Genomic DNA, 12,611 nt, shown 5'->3' on the forward strand with positions numbered 1-12,611 from the left:
TCATTTCAATAAGGTAAACGTAATTAAGAACATCACAGTAGTCAGGTCTTCATCAGACTTAAAATATTTCTCATTAGAGTTCTAGAAAACAGGTGGAAATAATCCAGTAGTATTTAATCTGTCAGATAAAATGAATGGCACAGCAATTTTTAATGTTACAGATAGGTTTATAATTATTATCATCAGCCATCAGACATTTACTGCTGGACAAAGGTGACCTATAGAGTTCTCCATGCATTACAGTCTTCACCTAGTTCAATCTATGTTGCCTCTGCATATTTCCCAATGCCATCTATCCACATTCCATCTCAAGCTTTCCTCATTTCTAGGAATCTAGCAAAGTCCTTATTTGATCTATCTACCATTCATTTACTTTTTTTACATGTTCTGCCCATTTCAGTATCATTTTCATACCAGACAAAATTTCACCTTTTTGTCCAATATGTTTCCCAACCCATTTATTTGTTTTCATGTCTCTCCTAGTAAATTCCAACATGCATCTCCCTATTTCCCAATGAGCAGTTTTTAGTTCTGAATGTTTGTGTGTGGTTTCCCCCCCCCCCCCCCCCCCCCCCCCCCCTCACAGACAGTTTGAAGTCTGTCAGCTGTAAGTCAAAACTGGAAATATACTCTGCAGACTTACCATTTTAGATGTTGATTTATAATTGATGGCCACTAACTAGGCATCCATTTTTTCTGAAGAGTACCTTACAGCTGTAGTTTGCATAATCACACATAGTGAGGTGGTACACTGAAGGTATGGCACATAACTCGCACTTGTGCTTGTGGTCCAACTATAATTACCTTTTTGTTGAATTAGCAATGGGAGATTAAATAGTAATCTTACCACAACAACAACAACAGCTTCTACCAAAGACATGTACTGAACTTTTCATTGAAGTAAGTAGTTACAAAAGAGGAATGTGTCATTTTTATATGTCAGGCTACTTGATATGTAATGAAGCTTGAACCTCCTCTTCTTCTTTGTGAATTTGTCAATCATGGGATTCACAGTAGGATGTTTGCAGTCTATTTGACTTAATAAAACTAACTGATCACAGACAGTTTTATGTCACATTTATCCCTAAATATGCATAACAACTAGCTGTGATCTTAACTGGGAAAATCAAAAAATGATCTGTAGCAGTATTTTCATGATTTTAATGCAGGTTAAAAAGTTTCAAAAGTAACAGAGACTCAAAGTTAATGGGTCTGTCTTGTATCTGTCTCATCACTGTGCCCAATAGTTCACTTTAGATAATTCTGAATTTTGTTTCCAAACCGAGTGTTGCATCATACCTTGGATGTTTTGTTACTGGTTCATCTATTTTTTGGCCACAAATGACACTATCCCACATTTCTTCAAATGAGTCACATTTGGTTTTCAAAAATCTTTAAATTCATTAATTTTTTTACAAACTAGCCAATATTGTAAGCTATTGCTTCCAACACATCAAATTATGTATCAGTGAGGGGAAAGTTCCCACAAAAGTAGAAGGGAGTTGAAACTGAATCTTGCATTGTGATTTTAAACCCACGATCAGCAGTATAACCATCTTCCTCCCATTTTTCATCTTCTTTAAAAGTGAAAACAGTTCACTGAGGTACTTGTACACAGTTTTAACTGAAAGATACATAGAACTTCACTGAGTGACAGGCACTTTAGACAACCATTTCTTTACGTCTTGATCTAAAGCCATAATTCTTTTGATTAATCTGAAGAAATGGTACCATGGTCATTCACAATGAGTAAATGTGTCCTTTGATCTTGATTTGGCTTGTTATAGCATGAAATTCAGTCTTTGAGTGAAACAGTGGACAAAGATTGCAGTAGAGAACATTTTTTCATTCTAGACTGCGATCCACTGAATTACCAGTGAAAACTTCAGTCCCATTGTTACTCTGAGCAATTAGTTCTTCATTGCACCCATAATCTTGTATCACTTGTTCCAGAAATTACATAGTACTTCAGTTGCCCTGTCATAAGAACTGTTCATGAATTTTACAAATCTTTCATAGACTTGACTGTCAGCTGTGATGTAGCAAAATGCTGAGGAGCCCTGCAAGAGATTTCAGTTAACGCTGTGTATGAGTGATTTCGTAAGTAATGGAACCAGGTACATTGTCTTGGAGGCAAGTGTTAATCAGAAACAAGGATATTGTTAGGAATGCCCTAGAGAAGTGTGATAGGACTGCTCTTTCTCTATATACATAAATGATCTGATGGACTGAATGAGCAGCAATCTGTGGCCATTTGCTGATGATGCTGCAATGTACTGCAATGTCGCATTTTTTAGTATCTTTAGGATGATACAAGATGTCTCAAACAGACTTTCTAGTTGGTATGATCAGTGTCATGTCGCTCTAAATGTATAAAAAAAAATTCAAGTTAATACATATGACGAGGAAAAACAATCCTGTAATGTTAAAGTACAGCATTAGTAGTGTGCTACTTGACACAATTGCATTGATTAAATATCTAGGTGTAACACTGCAGAGCAGTATGAAATGGAACGAGCATATAAGGACAGTAATAGTGAAGATGAATGGTTGACTTTGATTTATTGGGAGAATTATAGGAAAGTGCAGCTCATCTACAAAAGAAGACAGTGTATGGAACACTAGTGAGACCCATTCTTGAGTACCCTCCCTCCCCCCCCCCCCCCCCCCCCACACACACACACTAGATCAGACTAAAGGAAGACACTGAAGTGATTAAAGGTGTGCTGGTAGATTTCTTACTAGTAGGTTTGATCATCATGCATTACGAAGATGCTTCGTGAACTCAAATGGGAATTCCTAAAGGGAAGACATCATTCTAGAAAATTTAGGGAATCTACATTTGAAGCTGACTGCAGAATGATTCTACTACGTCCAATGTACATTATGTGTAAGGACCATGAAGATAAGATAATGGATATTAGGACTCCTGTGGAGGTATATAGACAGTCATTTTTCCCTTACACCATTCCCCAGTGGAACAGGAAAGGAAATGGCTAGTGGTGGTACAAGGTACCCTATGCCATGGACCACATGGTGGCTTGCCGAGTATGTATGTATGTATGTATGTATGTATGTAGATGTAGATTATTCACGTCAGTTGTTTCATCTAGAACAACTGAGACAAAATTCGATTCACCTGTACCATTTGAAACAGAAGCAGTTAAGTCATTTTCTGTTACATTTGATGTTCTTGTAAACAGAGAAGAATATTCTAATTGATATTTCACCTTTACATCAGATTCACTGAGGAGATGTACGAGTTCGACATAATTGCCTTTATTCAGGGATCAGTGTGATTCACAATGTCCTGTGAAGGCGATTTTTGCAGTGGCAAAATACAGACTACATCAGTTGAACATATGTCAGTATGGGTCTTCCTGAAAGTATTTTCATTGATTATGGAGAGCAAATGGTTTTGTGAATGTTAGGCAACAAACAATACAGGTTTTGCATATTATGGCATCCTGTTAGCCAGTTGTTGCTGTTGTAAAGTTGCATATTGAAACCCCATATGCAAGGTTTATCACCACCTGCCCTATTATATGTCCCAGTTATAAATTTTAATAGCATGAACTGTAATCATTGTAGAATGTTGGTTCAAGTTCACAATTAAACAGTAACTCAAACCATTTTAGATAAGTCCATGCGTAAGTGCTGCTATGTTGTTTTACCACTTGCAGTGCCACACACACCACATAAGCAAAATGGCAACTCCTGAATGGACAGCATTTTGTGTTCTGCAGCTTGCTGAGAGTGAAGCTGTAATTTTAGTTTAGTGTGCATTTCATTTAAAGTTTAATTGTGAGCCCCCATATGGCAGAAACATCTGTTGATGGTATAATCAGTTCAAAATGACCAGATTTTTATGTAAAGGGAAAAGCGTGGGATGACCAGATGTGTCTGAAGAGGGATGTTGACCGTGTCAAAGCATCTTACCTTTTTAATCCTAAGTAGTCTGTTCAGAAAGTAGGTCTTGAATTTCAGTTGCCAGAGTCACCAGTGTGGAAAGTTTTAAGAAAACTTGTATACACGCATCCATACTGGTTACTGTTGCTTTAAAGCCAGATGACTTTGTTGTACATTATAACTTTGCAAGTGAAGTGTTGCAGTGGGATTATGATTTTCTTGATCATGAGGTGTTCAGTGATGAGGTTGGTTGGTTGGTTTGGGGAAGGAGACCAGACAGCGTGGTCATCGGTCTCATGGGATTAGGGAAGGATTGGGAAGGAAGTCGGCCGTGCCCTTTCAGAGGAACCATCCCGGCATTTGCCTGGAGTGATTTAGGGAAATCACGGAAAACCTAAATCAGGATGGCCGGACTCGGGATTGAACCGTCGTCCTCCCGAATGCGAGTCCAGTGTCTAACCACTGCGCCACCCCGCTCGGTCAGTGATGAGGCAACTTTTATCTAAGTGAAAGGTAAACACTCATAATGTTCATACCTGGGGGTCAGAATATACTCATGAAACTGTCTGTAACAGATATGTTGGAAGAATGGCTCATTTCCTGGTTAGTACAATCATCTGAAAACTTCATTTGGGAATAAGATGGAGCCCTTTCCCATTGGCATCTCTTTGTGTGAGAGTGATTGAACAACGAAGTCCCTGACCGTTGGATGTGTTGTAATGAACAATATGGCAGAGCTCTGTTTCACTGGTGTCAATATTCACCTGACCTCACACCATGCAGTTTTTTCCATCGAGGCTGTGATAAAGATTGAGTCTGCCATATGGAGGCCTTGCACCTGCAGAGCCAGCAACTAGTAACACAGATGGGTTATGTGGGTATGGACCTTGCAGGGGACAGCTCTTCAGACAACAGACAAGGGATGACTGTGCTCAATTTGGCCACCAGGTGGCAACCCAAGTGCTGCCAGAGGTCACTGGCCCAATGGACCTTATCTCTTCTGCAGGCCACATGACCAAAAGTAGTACATGCATTATCCTGACACCTGGGCATTATTTACATTTCTGCCCACGTTACGCTCCAGCAGTTCTCTCTGGGTGAGTTTCCTTGGGTAGGTGCCAATTGCAAAAGCATTCCCACAATCAGGATCGCACTCTAGAGCTGGCTATGATGATGATGCTGTCCATCTCGACCTCACTTCCAGGAGCTGCCAAACCTACTTATTCATGGCCTCTATACTGAACAGAAGTGGCCTCCTACACCATGACCAGGTTTATGGACTTTGTTATATTTGTCTTTGCTTTTTATCCACAATATGCTGGACTTAAACCTTTGTGCAACCCTTTGGGACTTTAACTTTTTTTGTTGTCTTAAAACTTTAACTTTTGCATATCCCTTCCAGACTTTGATTGTGACAAACTTAGTGTATCGATATTGGATTTTCGAAGCTTCAGTTTACTGTGACAGTTTCAGGCCTTCAGTCCTCAGATATTATTGTTGCCCTTTCAACATTTGAGAAGTAACTTGATTTCAGTTATTGTGTACCGAACTAACTCACATTGGAGAAGACTGTTTACAAGTGTTACAATAAACTTCCTATTAATTTTATATGTGAGTATTCTTTATGCATCACCTCTGGTAAAAACACCAGTGTCTATGCTGTGCCACTACCTAATGATCTGCCAAATTTGAGGTGTAGAATTGAAGGGGTTATTGCTTCCATTACTCTGGACTTGTTAGCTAAAATGTGGAAAGAGCGGGATTTTAGGTTTGATGTGTGCCACATAACTGAAGGTGCATGTATTGAACATTTATATGAAAAATTTCCTTTTCTTTTTGTCAGTGTCTCAGATGCAGCACATCCATGAACTCCTGGTCAAGCGGCTGGTGGCAATCTCCACGTTGCCTCCTGACCTCTCCAGCCACCTCTCCTAGATCAACGTCAAGGACTTCTTGACAGCATCCCTGTCATTCCACAGTTTGATAAGAAGGTCGACCCATGATCGAATTACGTCATACACATGGAACACCACTTGTTAGCCCATGGCATCACAGGTGATACCCAGCAATGCCCCTTCTTTGTGGCATATTAGGGCACAGACAGTTACCATCTTTTGCAACAACATAACCCAGAAGTGGAACTCCACACTCTGCCATATGCCAGACTGAAGTCGAGTTTGGTGGAATACTTTGACTCCCAGCTGCATGTAACAGCAGCCCGCCACAAGTTTTTTGGCTGCCATAAACTTAACGGACAGTCTTACTGTGAACTGATCACTTGCCTCCAGGGTTTGTGTCATGACTGCCATTTCCAGTATAGTAATTCTCAGTGTAAGTGATCAAATGCAGCTTCCTTGATCTGGGACATGACTCTCGTGTGAGCCCACATGGACTACACACATATCTCATTAAATTGAAGGACCCTTCCTTAGAAAAATATCTCCCCATTATCAAAACTTGTAAATAGTCCCTCAGATCATCAGCAACCCTACAGGATCCATCATAAGTGTTTGCTGCCTGACCAGTGCGCCACCTTCAGCCCCAGTCATGCCCCCCCCCTCCCCCCCCCCCTCCCACACACACACAGTGCAGGGAAAGACTCAGCAGCCAGATGCCACCCTCAACAACATCTCCCTTCCTACAGCCAGAGTTTTATTAATTACCAGAGACACTAGTGCCTCTACCAGCTCACTAAGTGCACCTTTTGTGAGAAATCCAGACATAGGGCTGAAGTACACCAGGTAGTGCACAAAATGAATGTCAATTTTTCACTCTAGAGACCCCTGGGACAAGGAGCTGGACAACAGGGCCGACATGTTCCCAGATATGCCCTACATCCAGTTTGTGCTTCCCCACTCAAAGGAATCCCTGTCACTCATGGTAGCTATGAACAGTGCTCCGACCAAGCTGCAGATAGACATGGGGTCCTCTGTGACCATCATAGAATGATAATTACATGGAGACCAACTCAGAGACCAACTTGAGCTGGAGCTACATCGTTTGCAGGATGATGGTATTCTCACTTCTGTTCCCAACAGCCAGTGGGTCCCCCCTCCCTTCAACCTTTTGACATTCTGCTGCATAGTTACAGTAATGGCATCATTAAAGTATATGGCCAATTTACAGCCTAAGTTCAGTATCATTCGACTGCCCTCACAGCCAGGAATTTAGTCATTGGTGCTTCCAGAGCCATCAGTCTCTTGAGCCTGGATTTTTTCAGTGCTCTTGGCTTAGAAGTCCATGACTCTGCCCCACCATCAAGTCATTGTATGCCAAAGACCACCTAAAAGACTTCTTTTCCAAATTCAGTGTTCACACAACCCCCCTTGGTTGTCAAAAAGTTTTAGGCACATGTGGCTCTTCCCCATCAGCACTGCCGAAGTTCTTCAAAGTCAGAAATGCACTCAGAGACGAACTTGAGCTGGAGATACATCAGTTGCAGGATGATGGTATTCTCACTTCTGTTCCCAACAACCAGTGGGTCCCCCCCCCCCTCCCCTCCCCCCATCATCATCATTGCAGACAAACTAAATGGTGCAGTGCACATTTGCAGGGACTTCAAGCCATGCATTAATGTCCAATCTGCTATAGATGCTTATCCTATTCTCTAGATAGAGGACATGGTGACCTTTGTCAATAGTGCCATAAGTGTTTGCCAAGATTGACCTCTGTGATGAGTATCTCCAGCTTCTGTCGTCTGAGAATTCCCTATGTTTCTTAGTTATCAATATCCCTTTTGGGATGCCTTTTTGGCATTGTCACTTCTCCAACCATTTTTCAGTGCTACATCAAACAAGTCACCTGCCATGTGACAGGCACGACAAACTACGAGGTGCATTCAAGTTCTAAGGCCTCCGATTTTTTTTTCTCCAGACTGGAAAGAGATAGAAACATGCGCATTGTTTTAAAATGAGGCCGCGTTCATTGTCAATACGTCCCAGAGATGGCAGCACCGTACGGCAGATGGAATTTTACCGCCAGTGGCGAGAATGAGAACTGTTTTAAATACTTAAAATGGCGACGTTTTCCTTACTTGAACAGCGTGCAATCATTCATTTTCTGAATTTGCGTGGTGTGAAACCAATTGAAATTCATCGACAGTTGAGGGAGACATGTGGTGATGGAGTTATGGATGTGTCGAAAGTGCGTTCATGGGTGCGACAGTTTAATGAAGGCAGAACATCGTATGACAACAAACCGAAACAACCTCGGGCTCGCACAAGCCGGTCTGACAACATGATCGAGAAAGTGGAGAGAATTGTTTTGGGGGATCGCTGAATGACTGTTGAACAGAGCGCCTCCAGAGTTGGCATTTCTGTGGGTTCTGTACACACAATTCTGCATGACGACCTGAAAATGCGAAAAGTGTCATCCAGGTGGGTGCCACAAATGCTGACGGACGACCACATGGCTGCCCGTGTGGCATGTTGCCAAGCAATGTTGACGCACAACGACAGCATGAATGGGACTTTCTTTTCGTCGGTTGTGACAATGGATGAGACATGGATGCCATTTTTCAATCCAGAAACAAAGCGCCAGTCAGCTCAATGGAAGCACACGGAGTCACCGCCACCAAAAAAATTTCGGGTAACCGCCAGTGCTGAAAAAATGATGGTGTCCATGTTCTGGGACAGCGAGGGCATAATCCTTACCCTTTGCGTTCCAAAGGGCACTACGGTAACAGGGCATCCTACGAAAATGTTTTGAAGAACAAATTCCTTCCTGCACTGCAACAAAAACGTCCGGGAAGGGCTGCACGTGTGCTGTTTCACCAAGACAACGCACCCGCACGTCGAGCTAACGTTACGCAACAGTTTCTTCATGATAACAACTTTGAAGTGATTCCTCATGCTCCCTACTCACCTGACCTGGCTCCTAGTGACTTTTGGCTTTTTCCAACAATGAAAGACACTCTCCGTGGCTGCACATTCACCAGCCGTGCTGCTATTGCCTCAGCGATTTTCCAGTGGTCAAAACAGACTCCTAAAGAAGCCTTCGCCGCTGCCATGGAATCATGGCATCAGCGTTGTGAAAAATGTGTACATCTGCAGGGCGATTACGTTGAGAAGTAATGCCAGTTTCATCGATTTTGGGTGAGTAGTTAATTAGAAAAAAAATCGGAGGCCTTAGAACTTGAATGCACCTCGTATTTAGACAACATTTTCACCACAGGCAAGGATGCCCAGGGCTCAGCTAACAACCTACACACACTGCTCACAGTCCTCCAACAACCTCACTTAAAATCCAATAAAGGCAAGTGCTGTTTTCTTTGTCATGGAGTGGGAGACTTGGGCCATGTTTTTAGTGCATCAGACATCCGCTTTACTCCACAATATACTCAGGCTGTGCAGAAAATTCCAGCCCCCACCAACACCAGCCAGCTGAAATCAGTGTTGGGGCAATTCAGTTGTTACTGTAAATTTATTCGACATGCAGGAGCCATTTTAGAACCCTTACACCATCTCTTACACAAAATTCTTCACTGGCAATGGATCCCAGCATGTAATAAAGCCTTCTGGGTCTTGGAACATACCATCCTCTACCTCATGTCCCTCATGATATATAGCCCTGCCAAACCCTTATCTTGGCAGCTGATGCATCAGACTATGGCTTGGGGGCTGTAATTTTACATGTTATTGATGGGGTGGGGTAGGGTGGGGTGGAGCAACCAATTGCATTTATGTCAAAGACTCTCTCCACTGCATACTATAACTGCAGTCAAATAGAAAAAGAAGCCCCAACAATTGTACTTGGTATAAAAATGTTTCATCACTATGTCTATGGCCGCCATTTTACTCTCTTCATAGACCACAAGCCCTTCCTTCCTCTTTTCAAAGTGTCGACAAATATTCCAACCAAAATGGCACACTACCTTTAGCGATGGGCTCTGTTTCTTTCAAGTGATAATTATGACATTCAATACCATTCAGTAACCTGACATACTAATGCTGATGTCCTTCTTTCTGTCCTTGAGCCAGGGCCCTGTCTTTGACACAGGTCCCAAAGTCTGCTTCCACCTGGATGTTGCCACTGAGGTAGCACTGGCCAGCCTCCCTCTGGATGCCAATTTTGCTGCTCGTTACAACACTGAGGACCCAGTACTCTGTGAGGTACCCCACCTGGAGCAATGCTGTTGGCCACCAGACTACAAGCAGCTGTGACACCTGGAGGTCCAGGACTACTGGTATCTGCCGGAAGGAGCTTTCCACCCTGAACAATGTGCTCCTGCCCAGGGAGACAACGAGCCCACAAGGGCTGTGGTTCCAGCGGCCCTCCAGCAGCATATCTTGTCTCTCTTGTACATTGGGCCCTGGGATATTTTGCTCTCAAAAGTGCCATGCCTGCCAACATGTTTGCTAGCGGGGTTTGAACATGGCGATCAGTCTCAGAGCTACCTCCTGCCCTACATGCCAGAGCAAGCTGGCCACTCCTCCACATTGTCTTTTCCTTGGCCAGACACGTCTGCCCCCTGATCTTGGCTGCACCTGAATTTTGCAGGTTCCTTCTTTGGGTACTCCTGGTTTATCACCACGGATGCTGGTGGTGGCTTCCCCTGTGTTTCACATGTCTACCATGTTTGCAGGGCACACAATTCAAACACAATCCGCATTTTTTCAACTGAAGGGCTCCCAGGTAATGGCCCTCAATTTGCTTACACTGCTTTTTGAAAAACAAATGGCATAGCACTGATACATAGTGTGCCCTTCCGCTTTGCTTCTAGTGTTATCACCAAATGTGTCATCCATACCTTTAAATCCCCCGTCCAATCTCCACTGCCATCGCCCTTAGTATGAGGCTCTTATGCATTTCTGGCTTTGTATTGGGTCCACTCCACAGTACAGGTCAACTCCAGCAGAAAAATTCCATGGCCAACCACATTAGTTGGAATTATCTATATCCATCATCAGTGCCCACACTCCCCCGCACCCCAATTCCCTCTTTGTGATCCAGCTGCCACAATTTCTCTCTCCAAGATTCTGTATGGGCCCTTGTCTTCACCAAGGTCACCAATACCGCTATAGATTTCCAGTAGTTGGTTTTAATCTTCTGGGCTGGCCCACGGCCGAGGCGACACTTCAGGATGGCACAGTGTGCCATAGGCACATTAACCAATTGTGGCCTTGCCTTGGTCCTCTACCTGGGTTTGGTAATCTACTATCATTGTTTCTTCCAGAGATGGGGTCCTCCGCAATGCCAGTCCCAGACATAGCTGGTCTGTCTCAAGTCCAGCCTGCAGCTGACTCCCTCAAGGGGGGGGGGGGGGGGGGCTCAGCTGCTACACATGCCACACTATCGCCAGCACCAATGGAGGTAGCCCTCAGCCCCCAGCTGCCCTCAATCCAGCAGGTACCCAGCCCCTTCCAGCACTGTTGAAATGTGCTACACCTCTCTCTCCTCCCCTTCTGAGGGGTAGGAGGGGGCTGGGAGGGGGAGGAATTCTGTGTCAAGTCTTTGCACCTGCACAGCCAGCAACCAACAACACATATGGGTTATCCAGGCACAGACCTCACAGGGGACAGCTCTTCAGATGGCAGACAAGGGATGGCCACACTCCTCCAGGTGACTAGGCAGCAGCCCAACTGCCAACAGAGGTCATTGGCCCCACAGACCTTATCTTCTCTGCAGGCCAAGGGACCAGAAGTAGTACATGTAGTATCCTGGTGCCCAGGCAATATTTAGGCTGGCACCTGGACTACATTGCAGAAGTTCACATTGAGTGAGTTTCCTTGGCCAGGTGCTGATTGTGTAAGCATTCCTACAATCAGGATCTCACTCTGGAGCTGGCACTATGATGACAACACTGTCCATGTTGACCTCCACCTCCAGGAAATACCAGCTACAGACATATACATTTGTGGCATCTACAACAAACAGACGCCTCTAACACCATAACCAGTGATTGACTTTGTAATATTTGTCTTTGTTTTTCATCAGCAATATGCCAGACTTAAACTTCTGTGCATCTGTTTGGGACTTTAACTTTTGTTTGTTTCCTCAGAACTTTAACTTTTGCATGTCCCTTCCAGGCTTTGAGTGTGGCAAACTTAGTGTATGAACATTGGATTTTCGAAGTTTCAGTTTACTGTGACATTTTCAGGCCTTCAACCTTCAGGTGTTATTGTTGTTCTTTCAGTATTCAAGAAGTGATTTGCTTTCAGTTATTGTGTTCCAAACTAACTCACGTTGAAGAAGATTGTTTATGTGTGATACAATAAACTTTCTGTTCATTTTATACAAGCTTATGTTCCATGTGTCACCTCTGGTGGACACAGCAGTGTCTATGCTCTGCCACTACCTAATGATCTGCCAGAGTTAAGACATAGAATTGAAGGGGCTATTGCGTCCATTACTATGGAGTTTTTAGCCAAAGTGTGGGAAGAATTGGATTTTAGGTTGGATGTTCCTTATCTATATAAACAATTTAGGAGACAATCTGAGCAGCAGTCTTAGGTTGTATGCAGATGATGCTGTCATTTTACTACCTAGTAAAGACACCAGAAGATCAAAACAAATTGCAAAACAATTTAGAAAAGATGTCTGTATGGTGCAAAAATTGTCAGTTGACCCTAAATAATGAAAAGTGTTAGGTCATCCACATGAATGCTAAAAGGAATGCATTGAACTTTGATTACAGGATAAATGAGTCAAGTCTGAAGACTGTAAATTCGACTAAATACCTAGCAATTACAATTACAAACAAC

General features: G+C 43.3%; 1 protein-coding gene across 1 annotated transcript in view; it reads left to right on the forward strand.

Moving 5' to 3' along the window:
• The window catches only part of LOC126184511 (ATP-binding cassette sub-family G member 8), a 322,638-nt gene that overhangs the window by 251,310 nt on the left and 58,717 nt on the right, over window positions 1–12,611 (forward strand). The window lies entirely within an intron of this gene.

This window comes from Schistocerca cancellata, chromosome 4, assembly GCF_023864275.1.
Source record: "Schistocerca cancellata isolate TAMUIC-IGC-003103 chromosome 4, iqSchCanc2.1, whole genome shotgun sequence".
NCBI classification, from domain to species: Eukaryota; Metazoa; Arthropoda; class Insecta; order Orthoptera; family Acrididae; genus Schistocerca; species Schistocerca cancellata.